The sequence below is a fragment of the Panulirus ornatus genome, chromosome 7 (assembly GCF_036320965.1).
Source record: "Panulirus ornatus isolate Po-2019 chromosome 7, ASM3632096v1, whole genome shotgun sequence".
Lineage (NCBI taxonomy): Eukaryota > Metazoa > Arthropoda > Malacostraca > Decapoda > Palinuridae > Panulirus > Panulirus ornatus.
This window is the reverse complement of record NC_092230.1, coordinates 50,532,196-50,545,454: the sequence shown is the minus strand read 5'-3', so window position 1 is coordinate 50,545,454 and position 13,259 is coordinate 50,532,196.

Genomic DNA, 13,259 nt, shown 5'->3' with positions numbered 1-13,259 from the left:
ACATTTGGTGAACTCTTAGAAATTTTTAATTGTTCATTTTCTGTACTAGTAAGGCATTGTCTGGAACAGCTGACTGTAGTTCTAGAGAAAAGGCCCTTGCTTGGCTCCTTCATTTGTTTCTTCTATCAGAAAGGGGAGGATTTCTTTTCCATGGGACTCTAACTTTGCTCAGGAAGTCCGCTAAGTCTTTTGGATGGGGCTTTAGGTCATTAAGTGTGGTGAAGTTTGTGTCATTGTGATGAGAGTGCAGAGTAATTGAGGAGTATGTTAGTTATAATATCATGACAAGTTATTTGGCATTACTTACATAAATAGTGGTAGTAGAATTCTTTTCATGGTTGACGTAAGATGTAAATGATATCTGCGCTGTGGGATCATAGATCCAGGAAGCTCTTTCCATGTCTTCCATAGCCACAGTATGATTCCACCTACTAGAAAAGGCTGGAAATCCTCTCCTCTCATTTTTTTTTTTTTTTTTCAAAAGAAGGAACAGAGAAGGGGGCCAGGTGAGGATATTCCCTCAGAGGCCCAGTCCTCTGTTCTTAACGCTACCTCGCTAACGCGGGAAATGGCGAATAGTTTGAAAGAAAAAAAGAAAAAATATGTAAGAGGTGAGATAACTTGAGAATAGTCTATATACCTCTTATCTTACAAGATGTTTGATATATACATAGGAATTATTGTAATTATGTAGATATCAGAAGATAAGTGTTTTTTGTACAAAGTAACTTATAATTTATGGTTATAAAAGGAACCAATGCCATCAAAACTCCATATAAAGGAGGTGGTGTCAACACCCTTCAGATTCATGAGAGAAAAAAAAAACGGAAAAAGTTGCACGTGTTGCATCGATTCCAATCCTAGAAGAACAGCATCGAGGCTGCGATGGTGGTGGTGGTGGTGGTGATAGGCGATCATACGCAAAAAACTATAATCCTATGTAATGGCTCTATACCTCGATGTAACTACTGGCTCTCACGTCATCGGCAGAGGCGTGGTGTGGTGTGGGATGGAAATTCACACGTGTTCTCCACAGGCACCCGTCAACACCTGTGTGGATGCATCCTGTTCAGTCAGGGAAAAAGCAAGGAGGGAAAGAAATAATAATAATAAATCTGGCCACCCATTTTCATCTGTTCTCTTCGAAAACCCACCTGAAGGAAAAGAGTTCGTTCAGACGACAGACTCCCAACTAACATACATACACTAGAATCTTTTAGGCTCATCTGAATGCGCTTTGAACGGAAGGAAAAACTGAGCAATACTAAAGGTGATGAAATCCTGATGTAAAGTGATGTTCTGTGAGTCAGTCAGACTCGACGTGACCTGATGACAGGGTAAATAAAGATACACGACCATTAAGGGGATCACAACGTCAAAATACCTTCACTGCGAATCATCTTCGAACTCTCATAACTTTATCTACAATCGCTGTAAATGGCAACGGAAAAGAGAAACATGATGCCAGGAGAGTTAGCGAGGACTCAAGAAAACTGTAAAACCATAAATGTTATGAGAAGAAACTCGACTTACTGTATTTTAAGCAGAGTTTTATACGTAAGTCGGTGAACGAGAAAGAGACAGGTTTGTGGTATGCTATTTGGGAGGCACAGTGCTCAACACTTATCTTGCCAAATATGCTCCCACCATAAGTTAATTTTTTCTGGATAGGTTGAAACCATTATCACTCGTACCTTAGATATTTATTGCTGTATGATATAAATTCATTTCATTAAAGAAACATTTTTTCCTTTTACTTGAAAACTCCAGTTTCTCAGAAAGACTGAATTTCATATGCCTGCTGATCTGCAAGTTTCATCTTTTTCATGCACAGAGTGGTGAAGGAGATGAATGCAAGGACCTCAGAGCAGGAGTCGGTCTGTGGCACACTTGAGTTAGACGGCGAGATGTGAACTAGTTGCTGTTTGCAGGTGATACTTTTCTGGTGTCAGACTCGAGAAAGTAAATCCAGCACCTATTGACTGAGGTTGGGTGATTGTGTAAAAGGAGAAATTTGAGTGTGGAGAAAAGTAAGGTAATAAGGTTCATGAGGGAGGAGAGGCTGGATGGTTTAAGAATGAGTCTGAATTGGGAAGACTGAGAAGAAATGGAGTGCTGTAGGTACCTGGAAGTAAACTTAGAAGTGAATGGAACCTTGGGGACTGAAACGAGTCAAGGTGGGAGAAGCAGGTCAAGGTCCTGGGTATATTGAGGAGTGCATGGAAGGAGAGGACATTGTCTGTTAAGGCAAAAATATGTAAGTTTGAAGTGTAGCATGGATGTGAGTCTTTCTCCATGAATGCTAAAAATGGAAGAGGTTGGACTTGTTGGAAATAGAATGCCTGAAGATGATATATGGTGTGGGATTGGTTGATTGTGTAGGGAATAATGGTGTAAAAAGGAAGTGTGGTAGTAAGAGAGTGTAAGCGAGAGGTGTGGTAGTAGCACATTATAAGTTAGGGACCAACTAGGGTGTGCTACACTTATTTGGACTGAAGGAGATGATCAACAAAGAAAGACTTGGTAACAAGATGTATCACAAGTTAAGGGAGAAGGGGAGAGTAAGGAGAGAGAAGGATGGTGTGAATATGGGTCTGGCATACCATCAGTGTGAGAACATTTTGAAGGTTGAGAGCTTTACATGGGAGAGATGAAGTGGGTCTGGCATACCATCAGTGGGAGAACATTGTGAAGGTTGAGAGGATGATGATGAATAATTTTGATAAGATGTAATCCCATAATCTCTTTTTGGACTGTCTGAAAAGTATTTCTTTCTCTGGACGCAAGCAAGGCTTATGGTCCTGATGGCATTCATCCCCATGTACTGAAAGAGTGTGCCTCTGAACTTGTACCTGTGCTTGCTCGTCTGTTCCATTTCTGCTTAAAAACCAAATCTTTTCCTTTTCTTGGAAACGTGCATTGATACATCCCATCCCTAAGAAGGGTGACTATTCTGGCCCTTCTAACTATCATCCTTTTCTTTATGTTGAAGGCTCCAGTCATAGACGAAAGTCCACTTGAAGGCTGGGCCTTAATTGAAATAAAGAGAAAATTATGAAGCAGGAAAAGAAAAGACAAGGGGAAGTATTTATGAATTTTTGAAGAGGTGGAAGACCTATCTTTTGAAATGTGCCAGGTCATAGTTATTGGGAAAGACATGAGAAGGTAGAGAGTTCCAAAGCTTCTATGTGTAGGGAAAGAAACTTATCAAAAGGGCTTACCCTTGAGTTGCCAACAGTCACACAGTAATCATGTAACGCAGCAGCTTACTGAGTACTGCGTGGTCTAGCTTAGTGGTGAGGGCACACAAGGAGCTAACTCTCGGGAGCAAAAACCAAAGTAATACCTATAGAAGAGGGAAAGTGAACCAACATTGTAGCGTAGGGCAAGGGGGACTAATGTGAAAGTTAGCCTTGGACAGTTTATAAGCTGGATCACTTTTGACTCTATCAAGTAAGGATACAGAGCTAGAAGCACCCCCGTCTTTGAATCCTTCCTCAATTTTCATATCCTTAAACACCTCGAGATCCACTGGTGATATTAATTCCTACCTTACTAATTTTTGGTCATCATCCCTGAAAGATTTTAGTGAGTTGTGTGTAGTTGCCCTTGACATATCTAAGGCTTTTGACAGGATGTGGCATTGGGGTTTCATCTCTAAGCTCCCCTCTTTTGGCTTCCCTCCCTCATTTTACTCCTTCATATCTAGCTTCCTCTCCAACCAATCTGTCTCTGTGGTTGTTGATGGATCAGCTCCCACCTTTACTCCATCAACAGCAATGTCCCGCAAGGTTCTATCCTGTCCCCTAGTACACTTTTTCCTCTTTTTTCAACAATTTCCTCTCCACAAATAATCCAGTGTACTCATACGCTGATGATTCAACACTGCATTCATCCACATCCTTCAATTCTGTTTTCTCCTCTCTCATTTGATCTGCATCTCGTCTTGATACAACTTTCTCATTGAAGTCAGACTTGGACAGGATATCTCAGTTGGGTAGACAAAATCTTGTTAAGTTCAATGCCTCCAAGACTCAGTTTCTACCCATCCCTCTATCAAAGACTCCTCACAACTCTTGCCTTGCCTTTGACAGTTCAGTAATTTCACCTCTTGATTCCATTGACATTCTTGGGAACCCCACATAACAGGAGTAGCTAAGTCTGTCTTTGGGAAACTTGTCCGTGTTTAGATGTCGAAACTTCATCTCTCCTGAACAGTTGCTTTGTTTATACAAGGGACTGATCCATCCTTGTATTAAGTACTGCTCTGACATTTGGGGTGGTTCTAGCTCTGTATCCTTACATGGCAGAGTTGAGTTGAAAGCGATCTGAATAATAAACTGTCCCAGGCTAACTTCCAAACTTGACCTCCTTGCCACATGCCACAATGTTGGTTCACATTCCCACATCTGTAGGTATTACTGTGGTTTTTGCTCCTGTGACTGCTTGTGTACCCTCACCACTAGCTAGACCATGCAATACTTGGCAAGCTGCTATGTCACATGATTATTTTGTATCCATGGACAACTTAAGGGTAGGCCATTTGATACCAGCTTCTTTCCCTACACATCGAAGCTTTAGACCTCTCTACTGTCTCATGTCTTTGGTAATAACTATCACCTGGCACATTTCAAAAGACAGGTCATTCACTTTCTGCAAAATTTGTAAATACCTTCCCTTGCCTTTTCTTTTTCCATCTCATAATTCTCTCATTATTTCAATTTAGGCCTGGCCTTGAGGACTTTTGTTCAAGACAGAAGCCTTCAATATAATAAAAAAATCCCTCTGCTATAACGGTATTCCTCAGTCTCAAAATCCTTGTACGTATCTCCCTCTTTGAGGGGACAGGTGGTGTTAGGAGGGTCAGGGAGGGGACAGGTGGTGCTGGGAAGGTCAGGGATGGGACAGGTGATGTTAAGAGAGTCAGGGAAGGGACAGGTGATGTTGGGAGGGTCAGGGAGGGGACAGGTGGTGTTGGGAAGGTCAGGGAGGGGACAGGCGGTGTTAGAAGGGTCAGGGAGGGGACAGGTGGTGTTGGGAAGGTCAGGAAGGGGACAGGTTGTGTTGGGAGGGTCAGGGAGGGGACAGGTGGTGTTGGGAAGGTCAGGGATGGGACAGGTGGTGTTGGGAGGGTCAGGGAGGGGACAGGTGGTGTTGGGAAGGTCAGGGATGGGACAGGTGGTGTTGGGAGGGTCAGGGAGGGGACAGGTGGTGTAGGGAGAGTCAGGGAGGGGACAGGTGGTATTGGGAGGGTCAGGGAGGGGATAGGTGGTGTTGGGAGGGTCAGGGAGGGGACAGGTGGTGTAAAGAGGGTCAGGGAGGGGACAGGTGGTATTGGAAGGATCAGAGAGGAGACAGGTGGTGTTGGGAGGGGACAGGTGGTGTTAGGAGGGTCAGGGAGGGGACAGGTGGTGTTGGGAGGGTCAGGGAGGGGACAGGTGGTGTTGGGAGGGTCAGGGAGGGGATAGGTGGTGTTGGGAGGGTCAGGAAGGGGACAGGTGGTGTTGGGAGGGTCAGGAGGGGACAGGTGGTATTGGAAGGATCACAAAGGTGACAGGTGGTGTTAGGAGGGGACAGATGGTGTTAGGAGGGTCAGGGAGGGGACAGATGGTGTTGGGAAGTTCAGGGAGGGGATAGGGGGTGTTGGGAAGGTCAGGGAGGGGACAGGTGGTATTGGGAGGGTCGTGGAGGGGACAGGTCGTGTTTGGAGGGTCAGGGAGGGGACAGATGGTGTTGGAAGGGTCAGGGAGGGAACAAGTGGTGTTGGGAGGATCAGGGAGGGGATAGGTGGTGTTGGGAAAGTCAAGGAGGGGACAGGTGGTGTTGGGAAGGTCAGGGAGGGGACAGGTGGTATTGGGAGGGTCAGGGAGGGGACAGGTGGTGTTTGGAGGGTCAGGGAGGGGACAGATGGTGTTGGAAGGGTCAGGGAGGGAACAAGTGGTGTTGGGAGGATCAGGGAGGGGATAGGTGGTGTTGGGAAAGTCAAGGAGGGGACGGGTGGTGTTGGGAAGGTCAGGGAGGGGACAGGTGGTGTTAGAAGGGTCAGGGAGGGGACAGGTGGCATTGGGAGGGTCAGGAAGGGGACAGGTTGTGTTGGGAGGGGACAGGTGGTGTTGGGAGGGTCAGGGCGGGGACAGGTGGTGTAGGGAGAGTCAGGGAGGGGACAGGTGGTGTTGGGAGGGTCAGGAAGGGGACAGGTGTTATTGGGAGGGTCAGGGAGGGGACAGGTGGTGTTGGGAAGGTCAGGGAGGGGACAGGTGGTGTTGGGAGGGTCAGGGAAGGGACAGGTGGTGTAGAGAGGGTCAGGGAGGGGACAGGTGGTGTTGGGAAGGTCAGGGAGGGGACAGGTGGTGTTGGGAAGGTCAGGGAGGGGACAGGTGGTGTTGGGAGGGGACAGGTGGTGTAGAGAGGGTCAGGGAGGGGACAGGTGGTATTGGAAGGATCAGAGAGGAGACAGGTGGTGTTAGGAGGGTCAGGGAGGGGACAGGTGGTGTTGGGAGGGTCAGGGAGGGGACAGGTGGTGTTGGGAGGGTCAGGGAGGGGACAGGTGGTGTTGGGAGGGTCAGGGAGGGGACAGGTGGTGTTGGGAGGGTCAGGAAGGGGACAGGTGGTGTTGGGAGGGTCAGGGAGGGGACAGGTGGTGTAGAGAGGGTCAGGGAGGGGACAGGTGGTGTTGGGAAGGTCAGGGAGGGGACAGGTGGTGTTGGGAAGGTCAGGGAGGGGACAGGTGGTGTTGGGAGGGTCAGGGAGGGGACAGGTGGTGTAGAGAGGGTCAGGGAGAGGACAGGTGGTATTGGAAGGATCAGAGAGGAGACAGGTGGTGTTAGGATCGTCAGTGAGGGGACAGGTGGTGTTGGGAGGGTCAGGGAGGGGACAGATGGTGTTGGGAGGGTCAGGGAGGGGACAGGTGGTATTGGAAGGATCACAAAGGAGACAGGTGGTGTTAGGAGGGGACAGATGGTGTTAGGAGGGTCAGGGAGGGGACAGATGGTGTTGGGAAGTTCAGGGAGGGGACAGGTGGTATTGGAAGGATCACAAAGGAGACAGGTGGTGTTAGGAGGGGACAGATGGTGTTAGGAGGGTCAGGGAGGGGACAGATGGTGTTGGGAAGTTCAGGGAGGGGATAGGGGGTGTTGGGAAGGTGAGGGAGGGGACAGATGGTGTTGGGAGGGTCAGGGAGGGGACAGGTGGTGTTGGGAGGGTCAGGGAGGGGACAGGTGGTGTTGGGAGGGTCAGGGAGGGGACAGGTGGTATTGGGAGGGTCAGGAAGGGGACAGGTGGTGTTGGGAGGGTCAGGGAGGGGACAGGTGGTATTGGAAGGATCACAAAGGAGACAGATGGTGTTAGGAGGGTCAGGGAGGGGACAGATGGTGTTGGGAAGTTCAGGGAGGGGATAGGGGGTGTTGGGAAGGTCAGGGAGGGGACAGGTGGTATTGGGAGGGTCGTGGAGGGGACAGGTGGTGTTTGGAGGGTCAGGGAGGGGACAGATGGTGTTGGAAGGGTCAGGGAGGGAACAAGTGGTGTTGGGAGGGGATAGGTGGTGTTGGGAAAGTCAAGGAGGGGACAGGTGGTGTTGGGAAGGTCAGGGAGGGGACAGGTGGTGTTGGGAGGGTCAGGGAGGGGATAGGTGGTGTTGGGAAAGTCAAGGAGGGGACAGGTGGTGTTGGGAAGGTCAGGGAGGGGACAGGTGATGTTGGGAGGGTCAGGCAGGGGACAGGTGGTGTTTGGAGGGTCATGGAGGGGACAGGTGGTGTTGGGAGGGTCAGGGAGGGGACAGGTGGTGTTTGGAGGGTCAGGGAAGGGACCGGCAGTGATGGGAAAGGAGAGGGTTTGATCAGATGGTAACGTATCATAATACGCCAGAGTCAACACTATATATGACTACTTTTCTTGTATATGTTATAGACCAATCTGTGTGGTAGCGGGAAAAATCTTTTATGTTGTCAGGGGACACAATTGTTAATTAGATTACAGTGTAAAATGTTCCAGATTTTAAATTCGAGAATTCATTTATTGAGCAGGTAATATGGTTTAATGTCGTGCACTGGATTGGATATAATCTTATAGATGAATGATCATATTACACAGTAAAGCACTTCCTCACTCACTCATGTTCAGGAAAATCATCAGATCGCTCACATACGTCATTATATAAGTATGCTTCAGTGTCCTCTTGTAAACTTCACTGTCATCCTACACTGTATTGTATATGATTCACTATCATCCTACACAATATTGTATATGCTCCACTATCATCCTACACAATATTGTATGTGCTTCACTATCATCCTACACAATATTGTATGTGCTTCACTATCATCCTACACAATATTGTATGTGCTTCACTATCATCCTACACAATATTGTATATGCTCCACTATCATCCTACACAATATTGTATGTGCTTCACTATCATCCTACACAATATTGTATATGCTCCACTATCATCCTACACAATATTGTATGTGCTTCACTATCATCCTACACAATATTGTATATGCTTCACTATCATCCTACACAATATTGTATGTGCTTCACTATCATCCTACACAATATTGTATGTGCTTCACTATCATCCTACACAATATTGTATGTGCTTCACTATCATCCTACACAATATTGTATGTGCTTCACTATCATCCTACACAATATTGTATATGCTTCACTATCATCCTACACAATATTGTATATGCTTCACTATCATCCTACACAATATTGTATGTGCTTCACTATCATCCTACACAATATTGTATATGCTTCACTATCATCCTACACAATATTGTATGTGCTTCACTATCATCCTACACAATATTGTATATGATTCACTATCATCCTACACAATATTGTATGTGCTTCACTTTCATCCTACACAATATTGTATGTGCTTCACTATCATCCTACACAATATTGTATGTGCTTCACTATCATCCTACACAATATTGTATATGGCTTCACTATCATCCTACACAATATTGCATGTTTCACTATCATCCTACACAATATTGTATATGCTTCACTATCATCCTACATGATATTGTATATGATTCACTATCATCCTACACAATATTGTATATGCTTCACTATCATCCTACATGATATTGTATATGATTCACTATCATCCTACACAATATTGTATGTGCTTCACTGTCATCCTACATGATATTGTATATGATTCACTATCATCCTACACAATATTGTATGTGCTTCACTATCATCCTACACAATATTGTATGTGCTTCACTGTCATCCTACACAATATTGTATGTGCTTCACTATCATCCTACACAATATTGTATATGCTTCACTACCATCCTCAATATTGTTTATGCTCCACTATCATCCTACACAATATTGTATGTGCTTCACTATCATCCTACATGATATTGTATATGATTCACTATCATCCTACACAATATTGTATGTGCTTCACTATCATCCTACACAATATTGTATGTGCTTCACTGTCATCCTACACAATATTGTATGTGCTTCACTATCATCCTACACAATATTGTATGTGCTTCACTATCATCCTACACAATATTGTATGTGCTTCACTGTCATCCTACACAATATTGTATATGCTTCACTATCATCCTACACAATATTGTATGTGCTCCACTATCATCCTACACAATATTGTATATGCTTCACTATCATCCTACACAATATTGTATGTGCTTCACTATCATCCTACACAATATTGTATATGCTTCACTACCATCCTCAATATTGTATATGCTCCACTATCATCCTACACAATATTGTATGTGCTTCACTATCATCCTACATGATATTGTATATGATTCACTATCATCCTACACAATATTGTATGTGCTTCACTATCATCCTACACAATATTGTATGTGCTTCACTGTCATCTTACACAATATTGTATGTGCTTCACTATCATCCTACACAATATTGTATGTGCTTCACTGTCATCCTACACAATATTGTATGTGCTTCACTGTCATCCTACACAATATTGTATATGCTTCACTATCATCCTACACAATATTGTATGTGCTCCACTATCATCCTACACAATATTGTATATGCTTCACTATCATCCTACACAATATTGTATATGCTTCACTATCATCCTACACAATATTGTATATGCTCCACTATCATCCTACACAATATTGTATGTGCTTCACTGTCATCCTACACAATATTGTATGTGCTTCACTATCATCCTACACAATATTGTATATGCTTCACTATCATCCTACACAATATTGTATATGCTTCACTATCATCCTACACAATATTGTATATGATTCACTATCATCCTACACAATATTGTATATGCTCCACTATCATCCTACACAATATTGTATATGCTTCACTATCATCCTACACAATATTGTATATGCTTCACTATCATCCTACACAATATTGTATGTGCTTCACTGTCATCCTGCACAATATTGTATATGCTTCACTATCATCCTACACAATATTGCATGTTTCACTATCATCATACACAATATTGTATATGCTTCACTATCATCCTACATGATATTGTATATGATTCACTATCATCCTACATGATATTGTATATGATTCACTATCATCCTACACAATATTGTATATGCTTCACTATCATCCTACATGATATTGTATATGATTCACTATCATCCTACACAATATTGTATGTGCTTCACTGTCATCCTACACAATATTGTATGTGCTTCACTATCATCCTACACAATATTGCATGTTTCACTATCATCCTACACAATATTGTATATGCTTCACTATCATCCTACATGATATTGTGTATGATTCACTATCATCCTACACAGTATTGTATATGCTTCACTATCATCCTACACAATATTGTATGTGCTTCACTGTCATCCTACACAATATTGTATATGCTTCACTGTCATCCTACACAATATTGTATATGCTTCACTATCATCCTACACAATATTGCATGTTTCACTATCATCCTACACAATATTGTATATGCTTCACTATTATCCTACACAATATTGTATGTGCTTCACTGTCATCCTACACAATATTGTATATGCTTCACTATCATCCTACACAATATTGCATGTTTCACTATCATCCTACACAATATTGTATATGCTTCACTATCATCCTACACAATATTGTATATGATTCACTATCATCCTACATGATATTGTATATGATTCACTATCATCCTACACAATATTGTATATGCTTCACTATCATCCTACATGATATTGTATATGCTTCACTGTCATCCTGCACAATATTGTATATGCTTCACTATCATCCTACATGATATTGTATATGATTCACTATCATCCTACACAATATTGTATATGCTTCACTATCATCCTACATGATATTGTATATGATTCTCTATCATCCTACACAATATTGTATATGCTTCACTATCATCCTACATGATATTGTATATGCTTCACTATCATCCTGCACAATATTGTATATGCTTCACTATCATCCTACATGATATTGTATATGATTCACTATCATCCTACACAATATTGTATATGCTTCACTATCATCCTACATGATATTGTATATGCTTCACTATTATCCTACACAATATTGTATGTGCTTCACTGTCATCCTACACAATATTGTATATGCTTCACTATCATCCTACACAATATTGCATGTTTCACTATCATCCTACACAATATTGTATATGCTTCACTATCATCCTACACAATATTGTATATGCTTCACTATCATCCTACATGATATTGTATATGATTCACTATCATCCTACACAATATTGCATATGCTTCACTATCATCCTACACAATATTGTATATGCTTCACTATCATCCTGCACAATACTATATATGCTTCACTGTCATCCTACACAATATTGTATATGCTTCACTATCATCCTGCACAATACTATATATGCTTCACTGTCATCCTACACAATATTGTATGCTTCACAATCATCCTATACAATATTGTATATGCTTCATTATCATCCTACACAATACTATATATGCTTCACCATCATCCTACATGATATTGTATATGATTCACTATCATCCTACACAATATTGTATATGCTTCAGTATCATCCTACATAATATTGTATATGCTTCAGTATCTTATGTCAGAGGTGGAAGGAACAAGGTGAAGTGAGAGACCAAACTGGGGATGGAACGATGGAGTGAAAAAGATTTTGAGCGACTGCAGCTTGAACATGCAGAAGGGTGAAGGGCATGCACAGAATATAGTATATTGAAACGATGTTGTATACTGGGGATGATATGCTGTCAGTGGACTGAACCAGGGCATGTGAAGCATCTGGGATAACCATGGGAAGGTGTGTGTGGGGCCTGGATATAGATAGGGAGCTGTGGCTTCAGTCGGTGCATTACACATGACAGCTAGAGACTGAGTGTGAATGAATGTGGCCATTTTGTCTGTTTTACTGGCGCTACCTCGCTGCACACACACACACACACACACACACATATATATATATATATATATATATATATATATATATATATATATATATATATATGTATATGTGTGTGTGTGTGTGTGTGTTTGTGAGTGGATGGGTTTGTCTTTTCTGTTTTCTGACACTATCTTGCTAATGCAGGAAACAGCGATGAAGTATGATATATATATATATATATATATATATATATATATATATATATATATATATTATACTTTTTTTTTTTTTATTATACTTGGTCGCTGTCTCCCGCGTTTGCGAGGTAGCGCAAGGAAACAGACGAAAGAAATGGCGCAACCCCCCCCCATACACATGTATATACATACGTCCACACATGCAAATATACATACCTACACAGCTTTCCATGGTTTACCCCAGACGCTTCACATGCCTTGATTCAATCCACTGACAGCACGTCAACCCCGGTATACCACATCGCTCCAATTCACTCTATTCCTTGCCCTCCTTTCACCCTCCTGCATGTTCAGGCCCCGATCACACAAAATCTTTTTCACTCCATCTTTCCACCTCCAATTTGGTCTCCCTCTTCTCCTCGCTCCCTCCACCTCCGACACATATATCCTCTTGGTCAATCTTTCTTCACTCATTCTCTCCATGTGCCCAAACCACTTCAAAACACCCTCTTCTGCTCTCTCAACCACGCTCTTTTTATTTCCACACATCTCTCTTACCCTTACGTTACTCACTCGATCAAACCACCTCACACCACACATTGTCCTCAAACATCTCATTTCCAGCACATCCATCCTCCTGCGCACAACTCTATCCA